This window comes from Nannobrachium achirus (assembly GCF_963921795.1).
Source record: "Nannobrachium achirus genome assembly, chromosome: 10".
Lineage (NCBI taxonomy): Eukaryota > Metazoa > Chordata > Actinopteri > Myctophiformes > Myctophidae > Nannobrachium > Nannobrachium achirus.
Window position 1 is genome coordinate 33,135,937 of NC_137819.1, and position 19,052 is coordinate 33,154,988.

At 40.4% G+C, this 19,052-nt stretch overlaps 1 protein-coding gene across 1 annotated transcript in view; it reads right to left on the reverse strand.

Annotated features, from left to right (window-relative positions):
* The window catches only part of LOC308293371 (phosphatidylinositol 4-kinase beta-like), a 36,363-nt gene extending 26,818 nt beyond the window's left edge, over positions 1 to 9,545 (reverse strand). The window contains exon 1 of the mRNA XM_080735854.1: positions 9,390 to 9,545. The gene's annotated coding sequence lies outside the window, so the exon portion shown is untranslated. The remainder of the gene's footprint in view (positions 1 to 9,389) is intronic.
* Between the last annotated feature and the right edge of the window lie 9,507 nt (positions 9,546 to 19,052).

Here is a 19,052-nt window from a genome sequence, read left to right on the forward strand (position 1 = left end):
CACGAGTTTCCCGAGTTATTTCAGTACCCCCAGACTGCCACAGCCCGAGTTTCCCGAGTTGGCAGCCATTTTGAAAAAAAAGAAAAAAAAAGAAAAGGTTTTTTTTTTAGGGTTGTCACAAGTTACATTTTCTGTTGACGATTGTCATACAAATAGCTGAGAGGTGGAGATATGCTCTGGAAAGGAGATGAAGGAAGGTTAGCCACAGCAAGACAGAATAGAATACTTGTGTGTGAATGAGAGGAACCCAAGTGGAACAGTGAGGCTACAAAGAATGGGTTTTTGTTGACCCGCTTTATACACCTTATTTTGCTTTATTTTGCTTTATTTTATGTGATTATAAGTATAAGCACCATTTACCCTAGTTCCCTTTTGTTGCTTTAATAAAACCCCTTAAATGCTTTCTTTGGATCCAGCGCATCTACTTTTGTTTGCCTTTTAGGCTCGATGAACACAAATTGCACATGGCAGATATGACAAACAAATAGCGCATCTACTTTTGTTTGCCTTTTAGGCTCGATGAACACAAATTGCACATGGCAGATATGACAAACAAATAACTAAATATGCATTGCAAAGATATGACCGACATGGTTGTTTATTTTGTACATGCGTTGTTGGATGTTTTCTCAGGTTGACATTGAAAACAGAAGTAACTCAGTAGAGTTACCTGAGCAATAAAGGTTTAATAACACATACTTCAATAGCCAGTAGTAGTAGGACAGGACACGCATGAAAAAGTGTGTCATCATGAAAACATGACAACTCACTCTCATGCACAGTACGGCCTGGACTTTAGCTGATGAGAGTGTGTGTGTGTGTGTGTGTGTGTGTGTGTGTGTGTGTGTGTGTGTGTGTGTGTGTGTGTGTGTGTGTGTGTGTCAGGGTTGTCAACATTGGACTGTCAGAATCCAGGAGATTTATTTTTGGGGGGTGCGCGGAACTCCCCAACCGGGGTCTGGGGGGTCCTCTCCCCAAAACGTATTAATAGATATATTTTCCTGTGTTCTGTTGAATTTTGTGCATGTTTGATACATTTATCAGGCTTACTTTACTAGCATGTGTACAATTTCAGCCTTAGACATGCCAAATGTTGGTGTACAGATTTGATGACTGAAGCAAAAGGACATCTTTAATAATGATTTCTCATCTTTAAGTCATTACTTAAGTGAATATCCGTATGATCTTTCTTGCATGCATTGCCCCCACCCCTAAAGCGGGGGGTCTGGGGGTCCTCCCCCATAAAACTTTTAACATAGTAGATGTCATTTCCTGTGTTCTGGTGAATTTTGGGAGTTTGATACAAAATCCAGGAGAAATCCAGGAGATTTGCCAATCCAGGAGACTCCCAGGAGAGGGGTTCAAAATCCAGGAGACTCCTGGGAAATCCAGGAGAGTTGACACGCCTGGTGTGTGTGTGTGTGTGTGTGTGTGCGTGTGTGTCAGGTCAGGTGATGTACTTTAACACAGTGATAAGTGTTGTCAATCAATGTGGGACTTCACTCCATTGATAAACACACTCACCTCCAGCTGTTTCTAAGATTACTGTTGTTATAGGACTAGGATTTTATTAACCAATACACATATGTATATTACCTAGCCATTATTAACTCATTCTGGGCGATGCCCGTAGAAACCGTAGATTTCCCGCTGTACCGCGGTGCCATGCCCGTCGAACCCGGAAGTTTAATTAGCTTTAATCATTATGAAAGGATTAAAAGTATTATCGCAAATTTTCGCTGATTCTGGCTCTTTAGGCCCGCCCCCCTAACTGTATCCGGTCATTTCCGGTCTGGACCGGATCTAGCTTTCCGTATCCGGTCTGAGCCTGGGCCATAGTCCCGCCTCCGTTGGTTTACAGTGTAACAGAGGAGAAAGCTACTCGGCGATGGAACACTCGATTTTCAATCGGATTTTTGCGTTTGGAAACTTTGATCCAGTCTCTACACGCCTGGATTATGATCCCCGCACATATTGTGCGTTTTGTGCGCAAACGTGTCCACTTGTTACCATAGCGCACAGTTGGCTTTTTTCAATGCTTTTTCATGTAAACACTGGCGGATAAGCAGGAATACAGCGTGGCAACGGATATGTCTATTTCAATGGGGGTTTTTTTATTCGAAAGCTTGTCACCGAGTCTACAGTCTACTAGATGAGTCGCGCACAGATTGTGCACGATGCGTGCGCGTGCCCACGTTAAAAGGTAAGGACAATTTGGCAGCTGCTTACTAGAGCTATGTTTAAAATGGCAGCAAAATTGTTAACATGTAGCTCAGGGTTCCCCAATTAAGTTTTCCCCAATGGCCGAATTCTGTCTAGGGTACCAAGCCAAGGGCCACAACATTGCGGGGGGCGACGACTGCGTAGGCGGCGTTCCCGCTACTCCAGCGACAGTTCAGATATTCTAATGCTGTTGCTGCCCTTATACCACCATTATTATAATTATTATTGGTTGTGGTACTAATACTTTAGCCCTGGGATTCTTAAATCCTGTGTTAAGGGTCACACAAGGAGAAAATGCACTCGTTAAAGTTGAAACAAAGTCGGTCTCATTTCTCTCCAAAAGCCCTTGAAGAGGATTGAAAATGAAAAAAAAAAAAAAAAAAGCACCGCAAATGGCCCGCGGGCCATAAGAGAGAAATCACACCCAGTGCGAACTGAGCCGTGCCTTTTCTGAGATCATTTCATTAAGCGCCTCGCAAAAACTGCCAATGCGGGATGGACATACATACAGTCAAAGCCAGATGTAGGAGCGGCTAGCACTGTATTAACTAATTTTGCTGGGGACCCCCTTGAAACACCCCTCAAGGGCCCCACCTTGAGAACAACGGACTTAATTAAATGAAAGCAATAGAACTTTAACTCTTGAGAGAGTAAAATGAAAGCAAATGGTATCTTACAGGTCCATTTGGTTTCATTTTAATAGTTACATTATTTTTTAATCTGCATTACTTAATTTACTAGTACAAGTCCACATAATTACAGAATGTGTAAGGACTAAGGATTGTTATTTTGACGTTGGTACCACATCAATACAGCATGAATCAGCATGAATTGTGGACACAATTTTATCCAACTATAACAAAATAGTGTTGGGTCTGAGAGGCTAAATCTCATCAAATGGTGGTCTGTGACTCAAATGCTGAATAAATAATGGACCTCGATATGAAAAAGGTTGAAAACCATTGCATTAGAACAGAGGTTATTTTTTTCTCAGCTTCTATTTCCTAAAAAGTTACAGTTTTGGTTTCCACCCAAAGACGACAACATAGATCTTTTCAGATGAACTCGGTGTGAACCTCTTTGGTCAACAGATGCGAACTGTGAGCAGATTGATTGTCTCATATATTCAGGACTGTTTGGTTTGTAGAGCTTAATTTATACCCTGTAGTGCAAGATTTATTCTTTTCTTTTTTTTTGGCAAGAAACACCCTCATACTACAAAGTATAAATCTGGGTTTTAAATGTCACTTGTGAAGCCTCGACACTGGAATAGTGATGAACAAATAGAAAATGCAGTTTAGCAATACGGTGTAGTAGTATGTATGTTGACTATGTTCATATGTGATATAGAGAGACACATAAAACATGCAAATGCCTACGGAATGTTTATCTGTGCAGTGCTGAGCCATTCCACACCAACTGACTGAAGTGAACCCTGCTCTCTGATACAGCACAGAAAGACAGACAGACAGACAGACATGAAACAGGATAGAAACAACAGACAGACAGACAGACACACACAGAGACCAGTATAATACAGGACGGATAGACAGGCAGGCAGAGAGACAGACAGGTCTATCACATGACAACAGACAGACAGAAAGACAGAAAGACTGGTTTAATACAGGACAGACAGTCACATGTGTAATGTGTGTGTGGATGTAATCACACACAGCTGTGTGTGAAGTCATGGAGTCACACTGTAGACCCCGAAGACCCTGCTGTGTGTGTGTGTGTGTGTGTGTGTGTGTGTGTGTGTGTGTGTGTGTGTGTGTGTGTGTGTGTGTGTGTGTGTGTGTGTGTGAGAGAGAGATGGTTTCCAGATGTGTGGTTTCTGGATCTTTAGGCGTGGGCGACTGTCAGCATTTCACTCCTACACTCCACTACACTCACACACTTCTTCAGGAAAACACCCCTTGTGCAGCTCAACGGTATGCAGACAGACAGACGGGGTGCAAGAGTACGGCGGTTGAGCGGTTCAGCTATGTCGCTTCACATCAAGAAGGCCCTGGGTTCAAATGTGACTCAATGTTTGTTACCAAAACACATCGTTGACAAGGACAGAGTGCCACCATGTCACAGAGACGAGTCGTACCGGCGTAAACAGTGCATGGGTCAACAGACAACACTCAACACAGTGTGGTGGGCCTGTGGAGCAGGCCTGCGTGTGTAACTGGCTGATCACTGACCAATGAATGGATTGCACTGCAGCAGACATTGGATTTGCTGAGTCTTGAATCTAAGATCAAACTTTGGCCTGCATCAGGGCTGCAACTATTGATTATCTTCTTAGCGATCGTTCTATAGATTACTTGTTTTGATAAAATGAATTATTGAGAGGCATTTTTGGAGGGGCTTTCTATAATCGACCACAGACTGATTGTGGACTGTGGAGTGCACCAAGCAGCTTAAGTTTTTCAATATTGTTCAGATAATATTCTCTGACTAATTAATGTTTTGAAATATCTTTTTATCCCTCTGCCAATCAAACTTTTTATAAACAAACTTGGTTTCCATGATGGAAAATTTCAGAATCGGTGTCATGGTGTCATGTTGCCACGGTTACAAATATGACTATGTCACTGTCACTCTGTCCTCTGGTCTGTCTGTCCCTCTGTCCTACAGAGTTCATGTTTCTGTCGGCTCAGCCATCTCCATCTGATTCTGACCCCACAGCTATATCACTGTCTCCCTCTCTGCTCTCGTACTGTCTGTCTCTCCTACACCGTCTCCCTCTCAGCTGTCCTACTGCCTCTCTCTCCTACACTGCATCTCTCTCAGCTTTCCTACCTTCTCTCTTTCAATAGACAGTGGACCACACCCCCAAATAAATGTGTGGTGTCACAATTTGTGTGAGGAAATAACGTACGGTTCAAATAATATACTGTGAAAATATCAGAGAGAGAGAGAGAGAGAGGAGGGGGACATCTGGAGGTGCACAAGTTCTGACTGAGATTGCCCATCAGAAGTTATGAAGGACATCAATGTGTAGTTATGTCACATCCCTTTCCCGAAACGCTCGGACGTCGGAACGGAAGGAGCATGTATTTGGGCTTTATTTACTCACAAAGTTCACAAAAAAACGTTTGACTAAACACTTGAACTGCAGTGTAAATGTAAATAGACAAACTCTAAATGAGGAACTTCCCCTCTGCAAACAAAATACAAGTCTTACTGCACACTGTGCACAGTTATCAATGAAACATGACTTATTTTCTATCAATTACATGAAGCCTTGAATTCATGGATTTTTGTTGTTTTGTTTTTGTCGCATTCTAAGCCGATTTGATGACCGGCAGACAGACAGTTTAACAGTTGAGAGCACAAATGGACCCATACGGGTCTCATTTGGTCCCATTTGTGCTCCATCAAGAGTTCTACTGTATCAACACTGGGGATTTTACAGTGTGGTGACTGCGGGATTCCCCGGCGGCGAGGGGAGAGAGTTGGCTGAGAGCACTGCCAGTCTCATCATCCTCGTCATTACACAGCTGTTGTGTGAACCGGTGAAGGTCACCGTTCTGGTCCTTGTGTGTCCACTGATCAACTCTCCATCATTTAGCTGGGGACCACCTGGAACCCTCTCAAGGACAACTAGTGGTCCCCGGACCACTGGTTGAGAACCACTGTTGGATCCAATGTAGTTATTATTTAGTAAGTCTATCTTAATACTTTTCATTGGTTAAATATTTAAAAACCCCACAGACAGCAACGATGTGCAACATCTTTTCTCTAGAATTCACCAATGTAGCTCATGTTTATATACATAAACAATACAAAACACACAGACTCAAGGGTAATCTTGTATTCTACTATGTAACCACACCACAGTGGAATGCTCTACCTACACTCCCCATTAAAGTGTAAAGCTGATCTAAAATCATCATGGCTCCACTGACAACTCACGCCTTTGGTGAGGTCTACTGTGTCTATGTGAGTAGCATCGTCCACATGGCATATCCCTGACCTCCCACCCCCTTCCTTTTGATATTATCATGAATTGTTTTTAAACTGTATATTTTTATATTTGATATTTTGAAAATGACACTTCTGTGTTATTTTTTATTGTTGTTATTTTTATGTTTTTCAGAAATTTTATTCTATTGGCCTCGGGTCTAAATGGGTTTTTAAAACATTGCCAAGAAAACAATCAAACACACACACAAACACTTTCCCATTGTCTTAACCATCAAAACTATAAGTATCTCCCTCCACCTATAGCGATACTTGTGGCAACATCTCAATTCAGTGTATGCTAACGAACCTACACCCGCTGCTTTGAAAACCAATCCCGATACTGCCCCCATATGAAGGCCCGCCCGAATGTCTCTGAATGGGTTCTGTGATGCTGTTATTTTTTACATGCGTCTTTTTAACACCTCTGAATTGTTTCCACCCAGTTGTAGCCCATTCATTGAGCCTAGACGACACACACATTTACATATCAGTAGGCAGAGATCTCTGACAGTCTGCCATAGTAGTGCCTATGCGAGAAGACTAGAAGGTAAATACTGAAGAAGTAGTGTGTGTACGTGAGTTTGAGAGTGTGAGTGTGTGTGTGTGTGTGTGTGTGTGTGTGTGTGTGTGTGTGTGTGTGTGTGTGTGTGTGTGTGTGTGAGAGAGAGCGAGAGAGAGAGAATGTACTTATATTACAATACTTGTGAGGACCAAATGTCTTCTGAGGACCAAAAACCTCATTTTTGGACAGTACTCCTACAAATCTTTTTAATTGCATTTTTCAATTCAAATAGCTCTATGGCATGAGAAAATAACTTACAAGTCATTTCAAAAACATAATAAAAGAATTCAAGAAACAAATTGGGGGAAGTATATACAGTTGTCCCCACAGGTAGAATTTCAGTTAAGACAGTGAAGTCTGAGGAGAAGAAAATATATACCTATATACAGTATATATTTAGGCTTAATTTATGCTTAGCTGTGGGATGCTGCTGTCACACACCCGACATTGCAGATCAACAGGTTCACTAAAAGAGTCGCCCTGGGACACATTTGTGAGCTTGTAGATCGTCTAGTTTGGGTGTGCAGTGTGCATGACACTGGCACGCGATTCAAGTTTAAACTCAGACTTGAGGGTTACGCTAGGAATGGCTTCACGAGTATAGTAAAATACAAACGTGAGCGTGAGCGTGTGCGTGTCAACATTAGCACTCCTCACAGCTCTCTCTTTTTAATTAGCTGGTTTGTGTGAATGTAACACAAGGTACAAGTTCACTCACACACACACACACACACACACACACACACACATGCGCGCGCGCGCGCACACACACACACACACACACACACACACACACACACACACACACAGTAAAGTGAGTATGATAGGTGATAGGCTAGTTTCCATTGGAAAGACAAGGTTGTTTGTTCTACTGTTGCTGAGAAACCTGTCTGTCTGTCTGTCTGTCTGTCTGTCTGTCTGTCTGTCTGTCTGTCTGTCTGATTTTTCCTATAGGCTAAATACCCTACTGTCTGTCTGTTCATTGTATAGACATACTGTAAGACAGTAGACCCAACAGTATACAATGGAACAGACACACAGATTCTGTCGTCTTACGTAAGCGTTGACATAAAGACACGTTGTTCAACTTGACAGGTTCTTCAACACACACACACAACAAAGGTGTGACGTACTGAGCTGTGACGAGTTACAAGTTCAAAGTGCCAACTATTCACCATGTTCAAGTTCAACACAGCACGTCGAGTCTGACGTCATAATTTCACTTTCATACAACCACAATGCTGTTCAAAGTCTTTAAAAAAATAAATGTATTAACATTTAATGTACTTTTTTAATGTATGACACAATCACAGCATTCAGCAACATGACAATAGCCTGTCTAATAGAAAATAAAACTTGAATCATATCTGCAAAAGTGGTTTCAATCAATCTTCAGGCATGAGCATGGGTGGGGACAGTAACAACAAAGTAGCCTACACCTACGGCTACAGCACATGCCTATCTGTACTTTACTTGAGTATTGAAGTTGTGACTTTTCACTCCATTAGGCTACACTTCAAAGTCCAATATTGTACTTTTGACTCCACTACATCTCTAGTAGGAAGTATATCCTACCTCAGTGGATTCCAGGGACTCTGTGGGTTCCTTTAGGGGGGTCTAATTGAACCATACAGGTCTGTAACTCTGCCAGTGTACAAATGGAACCAAATGAACTGGTTCCATTTGTACACTATGTCAGAGTTAAGGGGGAGACCTTGACATTTGAAACTTTGGGAATCACTGGCCTACCTTATGAATTAACCACTTTAAGCCACATCACTTCAAGTAGCCTGCTCCACTGCCTTTAACTCAAGTACTGCATTACTTTCACTCTCAAGTAGACCAAGGCCTACTGTACACATTTTCAGCAACGTGTAGTAGTTGAGTAATATTTGAACGGGAGTCTCCTGTATCCATTGAGTAATTTGTCCAACACTGCACAGTGCACACGAGAGTGAGGTTGTAAATGTTGAGCAATCATCAAAGGACTGATTTGATGATGATGATGATGATGATGGCGACGACGAAGAACTTTTACCACCCAAACATTCCTCACAGAGGGGTCACTATCGGTCAAGTTCTACAGCAACACACATCTCTATTCCTCCATCATCAACATCATCATCATCACAATGATAAACTAACTATGGTTTGTAGCATTTTGGTTCAGAATCAGATATAAGAGATTGTAAACCTCCTCATCAAAACAAACCCACGTCAGCAAACCCAAAACAAACGTCGTAGGAGGACGGCGTCGCTTGCCGAGCCGAACACAGCTAGACAGCCATAGATTCTAGCCCGAAACTGAACAGAACACGTCTAGCTGGATGTTGTGTTCGTTCTTTTCGGCAAGCGACACCGCCGTAGGACCCACCGGGGGTTACAGACACGGACACAGGCGAGTATAAATAAATAAATGAACCCGTTTCCTGTTAAATCAAACGATCGCATTATGTTGTAAAGATGTAAACAACGTTAAAAAGGCAAGGAAATAAACAACTAAAACTAGCCAGGCCAGCAGCAGGACAGGCATCACGTAACACAAACAGCGCTGCTCCTCAGATACTGTTACAATGTTACGATTGTTCATCATTCATGTCCATCCACACACACACACACACACACACACACACACACACACACATACCTTATGACGGGGATTCGGACGTCGATGTTCAGGGTTTCACTTGGTCCATCTGTGGCGTTGTGAGTCCATATAAATCGGGGCCAGCGGGCCGGGGTCTCTCCTCAGGTCCAGGTCTATAGTCCAGCAGTGAGTCAGTCCAGGCCCTGGTCTGGTCTGGTGGTGGGTTCTGGGTCTTGGATCTTGGGACTGGTTCAGTTCTGCTGGAAAAATGCAGCAACACACCCCGGCCGGACGACTCCGCCCCTCTACAAGGGAGGGGACATGACGCAAACAAACACCGTCTGCCGTCACAGTGCCGTGGTTTCACCGCAAGGGGCGCTAAAATGACGAGGACTGAACATTTAAAAAGATTTGATTTGTTACAAGAGGGTCTGGAGATCAACAAACTGGACTATCTTGTCTTTTCTGTATAGTTGGAGTTAGGTTAGGTGTAGATTTAGTGTTGCGTAAGGTCATAGGTCCAGGAAGGGCAATAGACCTATTTGTGGTTTGAGGATTTACATTTTGGATGGAAATGGAATGTATGATATGATGCTATGATTCATCATCTTATCATCCCACAGCCTCTGTATGATTCAATAGACCACCACACACGTGCGCCACACATATCATGCTTGGGAGGGGAGGGGAGGGGAGGGGACAGGGAAGCTGTTGACGGATGGGACCATCCTTGGCAGGAGACTTCCGGAATGGAGGCGAGGTTTCCCCTGACAACCACAGACATCATCATCATCATCACCATCATAACTCCCACTAATATTCATCCTTGGCTACTATTACTAATTCTGACCATAGTAGACTACCATTAATATCTAGGCCTATATTAATACTACTATTATACTAAGCTGCTATTTCTACTACAATACGAATACAAACTGTACCATTACTACACATACACTAGCCTAGCCTATACAGTATAACTAATTGTGTTACTACAAGATTACAATCATTACATAATCTACTATTAGTATACTACTAGGCTACTACTACGCAAGTAAAAAAAACTTTTCGGTGGATCAGAGAGAGGACTTCCTCTGACAGTATATAGTCTAGGTCAGTGGTTGGTTGTCAACCTTTTCTGGCCATATCAATAATCATATTATTTGAACTAGGGACCCCCACCCTGCACAAGCACTTGGAATTGCAGGAGTTGGCATTACATTGCAGGAGTTGGCATTACATGCTCACAAGGCGTTGTGTGAGCATGTAGATCTGCTATTTTCTGTCTCTAATATTTGACAATTTGACCAATGTTTGACCAGAGGTACTAAAAAGGTCTTTAAAGTCCTTAAATTGTCATTTTAGAAATGGCAGATACCCCATATACACTATGTTGGTATGTATGTATGTTGGTCTGTTTACTGACCAACATACAATTATTTTGGGGACCCCCCCAAAATAATTTGGGGACCCCTCTGGGGGTCACGACCCACAGGTTGAGAACCACTGCATGGTTTAGGTAAACAAATGGTGACGCAAGGGTTCCATTTACAAATGGAACACAACATTTTTATATATGTTATACTGTACTCTTATACTGTAAAATGAAGACAGAGGATTTTACAGTGTAGTTAAGAATGAAGTTGACATTCATCCAAAGAGAAGAGAAGAGAAGAGAAGAGTGGGGGGGTAAAGTTGATTTGAAACACCATTTATTACAGTCAGTCAGAATAGGAAAATAGATTCACATCAGTGCTTATCATCCCGTCATCACTTGTACTCTCTCATCTCCAGAAGGAAGCATGTTAAAACGTAACGATGACATGAAACAGGACTCTGGTTCTAGACAGAGGGACGTTCAGAGTCAGACAGAGCAGAAATGACAAACGGGTAAAAGGTGCATTTCACAGAATATTTGTCTTTATAGTCCACGTTTGACCACTTCGGTGCTGGTCACTGCATCCCAAAGATCACCAGCCAATATGCCAACAGGGTGGCCAACGGCAGACCAACTCTAGATTGTAGAACAAGGCCATTAGACGATGTCTGGTGGTCTACGACAGTGGTTCTCAAACCTTTTCATGTCAAGGACCCCCAAATTGACACTTATTAGCCCACGGACCCCCATTTGAAAAGATATGCCAGTAGGGACCCCCATAAGAGACACGTTTTATGACTTGCAGTGATTATCAACCATTCTGATTTCAAGGACCCCCAAGGTTTGACTTGCATTAAGGCTATGGAGTATGGACCCCCATTAAATAGTATTTCTATCTCTGAGACCACAATTTATATAGTAAAATCAATGTTGATTTAACTCTGAGAGCGTACAAATGGAACCAAATGGACCCTGTTAGGGTTCATTTGGTTCCATTTGTACACTCTCTGGAGTTTCATATCCATTAAGGGCCCATTTGGTTCCTAACTATCATTTAGCTGGGGACCCCCTGGAACTCCCTCAAGGACCGCTGGGGGTCCACTTCCCCACTTTGAGAACCAATGATGTGCGGTGTGAAACCAGGACCTCTAGATCAGTGGCTCTCTAACATTTCCATGTCAAGGATCCCCACATTAATATGTATTTGTCTGCAGATCCCCATTGAAAAGATTTTATGACAAAATGTGTCAAGAAAGCCCCCCCCATACAAGATTTGTATGGGGGGGTCCCCGAACTCCACTTTGCGAACCACTGCGCTAGAGTATAGAACAGGTCCTATGGATTAGGGCATTAACGAAAAAGTCGACAAGTCGACTGAGTCGACTTCATTACACAAGTCGACTCCCACCAGAGAAAGTCGAAGTTGAAAAAAAAAATCCTTTGTATTTTTTTCTATCCTTTTTTTGCTCCGTGTGTGCGTCAGTACAGAATTCAAACAGTAGGATTGCTTATTGTCAAGGACAGAATGATCCAATATTACAGTGCTACATTACATTTGGTTTAACATGGTTCTATTGTGAAAATAGCAGATCTACATGCTCACAATGCGAGGCGTTGTGAGCATGTAGATCTGCTATTTTCACAATTTCTGCCTTTATATATTTGACAATTTGGACAATGTTTAATTTGTCATTTTAGAGGTATTAAAAGTCCTTAAATTGGCACTTTAGAAATGTGAAGATACCCTTTATACACTTAAACTTTATGTTGGTTTGTTTACAGTTGAGTGAGAAAATAATGTTGCACATTAAGTTAATCATCTGGGGACCCCCCAAAATAATTGGGGTTAGGGTTGTGTGTGATGTGATGACGTCATCAAACGATAAAGTAGACTTCAACTCAACTTTTTACTGAGTCGAGTCGATTTGCAAAAATCACAAGTTGTTAATGCCCTAATATGAATAATGTCTGGTAGAGTAGGCCAACTTGTCGTTTTATAAAGGCTGGTGATCATTTCAATTCTGGTTTACACCATTTAAAAGTTGTCTCTTTAATCAAAAAAAAAAAAGCGCAATTTCTTAATTAATAACAATAAAGTGCAAAACAAAAGCCAGCAGATTATAGGCCTAATTATTAGGGAAAAAAATAAAACTGCAAACAAAATGCACATGAAATAATTTCCTGCATGTCTGAACGAAAACCTTTTTTTTTTTGTCTATTATTAAACCAAATCAAAGTTTAAAACATTGAAAACATGAAAGCCATTACACCAACCCCACAGATGAACCAAATATATCTTTAAAAGATAATAATAACAATAATAATAAAAAATAAAACTGCACTTCAGATACCTTTACAGTGGCAGGACACAGCAAAGACACACATCCACAACAATAAGCACATTTATGATAAATGAATTACTTTAACAGATTATATAAACAAAAAAATACTCAGTTTTCTGAGTGAATTCAAAATAAAATGGCAGCCAATGAGGCTGTGATGGCATTTAGAACCCTGTACTCCTGACTAACAGTCTCGTTACACATTTAAATATTATATTCATTTATTGTATTTTAAAAGTAGTTTAAAATCAAATTGTATTTTATTTTATAGTTATTTAACTTTCCCTTTCGCTGTGTTTACATGAGTCTTTGTTGCATAGTGTAACAGTTATGGCAGGCTCACAGACCTAGCATCGACTCCTGGACTAAACACGTCAAGTCATTATGTCTGTGTTGTGGTTAGTTCTGCCCTTATACGAAGCAAAACAGGGTCCTTCAGGGTATCAATAAAGGACTATCCCATCTCATGGTTACGGTTAAGTGTATTGAGGTTTACTTAAGCTCATAGGTTAAGGAAAGGCGGTATCATGTGGATTTGAATTAAGATTATGTTTCAAAAATGCGGTAATTAATCAGGATTGGAGTCTTCCTGCCATGTATGAATGATGCTATGACATTATTCATCGTCTTAACATTCCTCTATGATTCAATGGACCAGGGTCAACGCGCATGCACACACGCACGCACATGCACACTTACAGTACAAACTGACTGTGCTTTACACTAGGCTTGTTGTGTCAACACCTCTGTCTTTCGTGTCACTGTGATGATGTCACAGGGACCTGTACATTGGCACATTTACCATATTGAGGTACTGAGCTGGACTCATCCAGAGCTGTTTAGAATAAGAGCAAGCTCGAAGTAAACTTCGGTTCCAAAGGTAAACATTTTCTTTCCCCTGGACACTAAGGGATAAGGGATCAAAATGTTACCTTTTTCCATTTAACTTTAAACGCAATACATCACAATTTGCATAAAAAAAAACATTCGGATGCACAGGTTTCTGCTGAATCCTCGGATGGAACTCAGGAAAAACAAGATAGTTTCAAACAAATCGCCGTCTCCATATAGCAACTTATCACCTGTCAAAGCTAGAATCAAAATGATCTGTTATGGTGTAAATTCACTTCCAATCCAACCCATTCAGTGTCATCTACTTTTGTTCAGAAATCCATAAATGATAGCTAGATTTACTAATCATTTAACAGATTTGTTCTTAATACATCTACAGTATGAGACTTTAAAGACATATCAGTCCATATATATTATACAGTATGTAATGATAACTGTAAACAGTTTTAATATCTTTTTGATAAAAACGGCTAGTAAAAAGGATGTTATTTACAGTCTGAATTAATGTAAATGTGTCAACCTGTGCGTCCCACAAACATGTACATTTGTAAAATGTTTTTATTTTGATTTATTTTTTACATTAAAGCATAAATTATGTTATAGATTTGAACAACATTTGTTGTTGTTGTTTTGCAATGTTTTGCAACCCCACCAACTGAGTTTGGTGACAAGTCTACCCTCCTTAATGTTGGATGGAATTGATCTCTTGAACAAAAAATGTACAAACAGTCACATTCGTAAGGTGATACAAAAAAGAAAAACTGTTGTCCCTAGAGGGAAGTTCTTTTGGAGATCTAATATTCTGGACATTGACTGGAAAAAAGCGTGGCTCCTTCCCCATAAGTACTGTATATCCAACAAAGCCAAGGAAGTGCATTTTAAATTACTACACCACATTTATCCAACAAATAGCTCAATTTCTACATATGCTGACATTGACCCCGCTTGTTCATTTTGTAATCAAGCTCCAGAAACGACTTCCCATTTATTTTTCCTGTGCAATTTTACTCGTAAGTTTTGGTCAGATCTAGAAGCCCACTTTTTCAATTCGGTCAACCTAAATTATTCCTTTAACCTCAAGGACATCATTTGCTACTACAGCAACCCAGACAATGACGAATTTGAGTTTATTTTTAATTTCATTACTCTTTATGCCAAATTCTTTATTCACAAGCAAAAATTCGCCAAATCCCCACCTATTTTCACCCACTTCAAATTGGAATTCTATCTTTTAATTAAATCATTAGATCTAGTAATTAACAAAAAAAATTTAAAACTCTTATCTCTGTATCATTTCCATTTTCCCGATCTCTCTGATTAATGTTATGATATAATATGGTTGTACTGTTGGTTTTTTGTCTTTTTCCGTTCCTGTATGTAATGTTTTTATGTCTATTACCTGTGCTGTTTGAATACCTGAACTTCTTTGTAAATTGTATATTCAATAAAAAAAAATAAAAATAAAAAAAAAAAAAAGTTTGGTGACAAGTTTAGAGATCTTTTTTTTTTTTTTTTCTTTTCTTTTTTTCTTTATCAAATGTTTCGAGACGCCAATATTCTTTAACCTGCCATCCGTGTCTGGTTCAATTGAAATCACTGAGAAAATCGTCCTCATTCATGGGTTGATTGAACTGAAAGTGCCACAAACAGATCAACGCGCGAAGGAAGTGACAAACCTCATTTGATTGGCCACACCCCCAGACCAATGAAAATGGGCACATGGGTGAACCCATCCGAAGAACCTTAACCTCACTAAAACCATGATGCCTAAACACACCTAACCACATTACTAACAGTCCATAACCTTACCTCTGACCAATCAAAGGATGCTTTATGAAAGAACGTCTCCCATAGGCACCCGTTTCTTATAAGGTCAAAGTGCTGCTACCCGATTCCCGATTCATTATCTTTGATTATTTGACCCGTTTGTTAGTTTTGAGCAACATGGCTCCACAGTGAACGATCTCTCTTTCTCTCTCTCCCCCTCTCTCTGTCTCTCTCTCTCTCTATCTCGTCTCACACACACACATCACACACACATTCTCATCACTCACAAACACTACGTCGTCAACAACACTGCATGAGGTCACCATTACACTGGTCACTGCCTGGTTTCCAGCGAACGCCGAACAGGGCTGGCTGTCACATGCTAACTGCTGCTTTCCACTACCAGCCCCAGTTAAACCAGGGCTCTCTACAAGACCTGGGCTCAATTGATTCCATAAACCATTTGGATGCTTGTTTCCTAGTCTCTCTAGTTCCCAGTTATGACTGGGGAACTACCGGATTTGACCCTGCAGTGGAAACTCTGCTGTTCCTCTTTATTCACCTACATTGACCATTTTAACAGCTGGCTCTATACTCTTCACATTAACTTGCCATGTTTCACTTTGACACATTATTATTTACAGGTTTAGAACACACAGTACTCTAATACTCTATGCTATCCTGGGTATCTGTAGTGATGTCTCAGGTTGTCATCTCAGAAACCTTTCATGTCACTGTATTTCACCATTATTGTTCATGGTGTTTTCTGTGAAGATACACACGTAATGACTGTCCTGTTACATGTTCTGTGTCTGGAAGGCTTTTGTTTCTTTTTTTCTTTTTTCTTTTTAAATAAATTAGGCATAATACTGTAGAGTCAGATGCCCTCATATCCCTTCGGAATAACATCTATTGATCTAATTCTATATATCACATAAAAATGTGTTGTCAATGCCAACATTGTCAGTCAGCTCTTTAGAGTATAAGTGCAATCACAAAGCACCACATTATGTCACTCAGAAATATACTTAAGAGTATTTTTGATGCAAACGACATAGATATTATCAAGTTATTTTAACCTTTAACAGTGCAAACGTCATTTCCTTTCAGTATAATTCAAAAACATCTCCATGCTTGACTTTTCAAAGTTTAAACTGCTATTTTTGCTTTTCACAAAATGAAGGAAACTTTAGGTAATTGGCATTTATGTATGTCATAAAATAAAATAACAAAGAAATATAATAAAAGAGGCTAGACATATGTTCCCCCATCTTTCTTTCATTCTAATGATGCTAATAAGCTGTTTGAAATTGAACAATAAAAAAACGCATCAGCTGAAGTCCCTTTAACTAAATGTTCCATAGTTCCACTTACACACATAGACGCATGCACGCACACACGCACACGCACGCACACGCACGCGCACACACACACACACACACACACACACACACACACACACACACACACACACACACACACACACACACACACACACACACACACACACACACACACACACACACACACAGCGTTCAGTATTCTCCTTGATATGTTGGTGTAGACATAAAAACGAATTCCAAGCGCACAAATCTGGAGCATGTTTTGATCAGGCTCGACCCATAAACCAACCCGATACAACCAGTCAGTCTGCGACCTGAACAAATTCCAGCAAAATCCCTCAAAGAACAGGGACATTTATCCACCATTCTACACCAGGAAGCGGTATCAACCATTCCACACTAGATTCTAGTCCCATCATCAAATCACAATGAAAATTAGTCATTTCAAGGGTTGAACAAGTGAGTTTTCTCTGTGGTGATGCATCATCATACAATATCACCCACTACAACAAACTACACATACCAGAAAACCAGCACTCATGCAGCACTGCCCATCACGTTGGCTACACAGGTTGTGGGACCGTGCCCTAATCGTTCATCTATGCACATGACTAGTCCTAAGAAAGCAAATGTACCAGTGGCCTTTAAATTACACTACGTCCACATCCACTCTTCTGCTGGCAGAGATAATTAGACTGTTTATAAGTTGCTTTGTTTGTATGTTTAAAGTATAGGCCCAGTTTAATGATTAGACGAATGCATGTAATTTAATCAAAATCCAGTGGTGGATATTAACTAAGTACATTTACTTAAGTACTGTACTTAAGTACAATTTTGAGATATTTGTACTTTACTTGACTATTTCCAATTTCCAATACTTTTATTTCTACTCCACTACATCTCAGAGGAAAATATTGTCATTTTACTCCACAACAATTATTTGAAAACTTAAGTTACTAGTTACTTTGTAGATTTTGATTATTACAAAACATACGTACATTAACCACTTCAGCCCTATATACACATTTTGGCATTGAAAATAGCCGATCTACAAATACTTTTGTACTTTCACTCAAGTACATCTTGAATAATGGACTTTTACTTGCATATTGCAGTATTGATACTTTTACTAGTTTTAAGTAAAAAACATGAGTACTTTTTTCCCCACCACTGTCAAAATCCAATTAGTATTGTATGGTTGAATTGAAGGGTTAACCACTTTAAACTTGCCATGCATACTTTGGCCACGTCACCATAGGTGAACAGGTGTTACTAGACAATCAGTTTGTGCTTGGAATCTAATTTCTTGTGCCTGAGCTGACGCCTTGTAGGACAATGGAACACCTCGGTCCCGACACTCAGATTGGCCTGCGTTCCTTTTTTATTTTAGTTTACGTTCATAACGCAAGCTAGTCCCCTCTCATAACTCATAACAAATGGGTTTTAGGCTGACCTTTTGCGTGACATCCCCCGCTAACAGCCGACTACATCCTAATGCCGCTTTGTCCCGTCTTCCATTAATGCGCGATTGGTGCTACAGTTGTCAATCGATCAACCTAAATCAAATATGGAAGGGTTGAACGGCAAAGTTGGTTGCTATAGTTGTGAACATTTAGTTTAGTTAGAACCGTGCATTACGTTAAATTCATCAAAAATATGAGCGGGCAGTCATTTGATGACTGCATGCTCCCAAGTGCTAAAGTCACAAGATGCCACCTGTCAAATAAATCACTTTGAAAGAACTTTGGATGCAAGAGTTCAGCCAGAGAGAAGTTAAGAGGAATGAATGGGATTGGGATATACTGTTTGTAAACAATAAAAATAATTGGGGTCCAAAGTTTTTCAACCAGTGGCCTTTGAAGGGTTTCCAGGTGTTCCCCAGCTAAATGATGGAGAGTTGGACCCTTATAGATCTTTAACTCTTGAGAGTGTAAAATGAAACCAAATGGTTACAGATCCATTTGGAGTTGCATTATGGTTAAACATCTGCAATACTTAATTTAAATGTTTTACAAGTCTAGACAATTCGAGAATGAAGAAT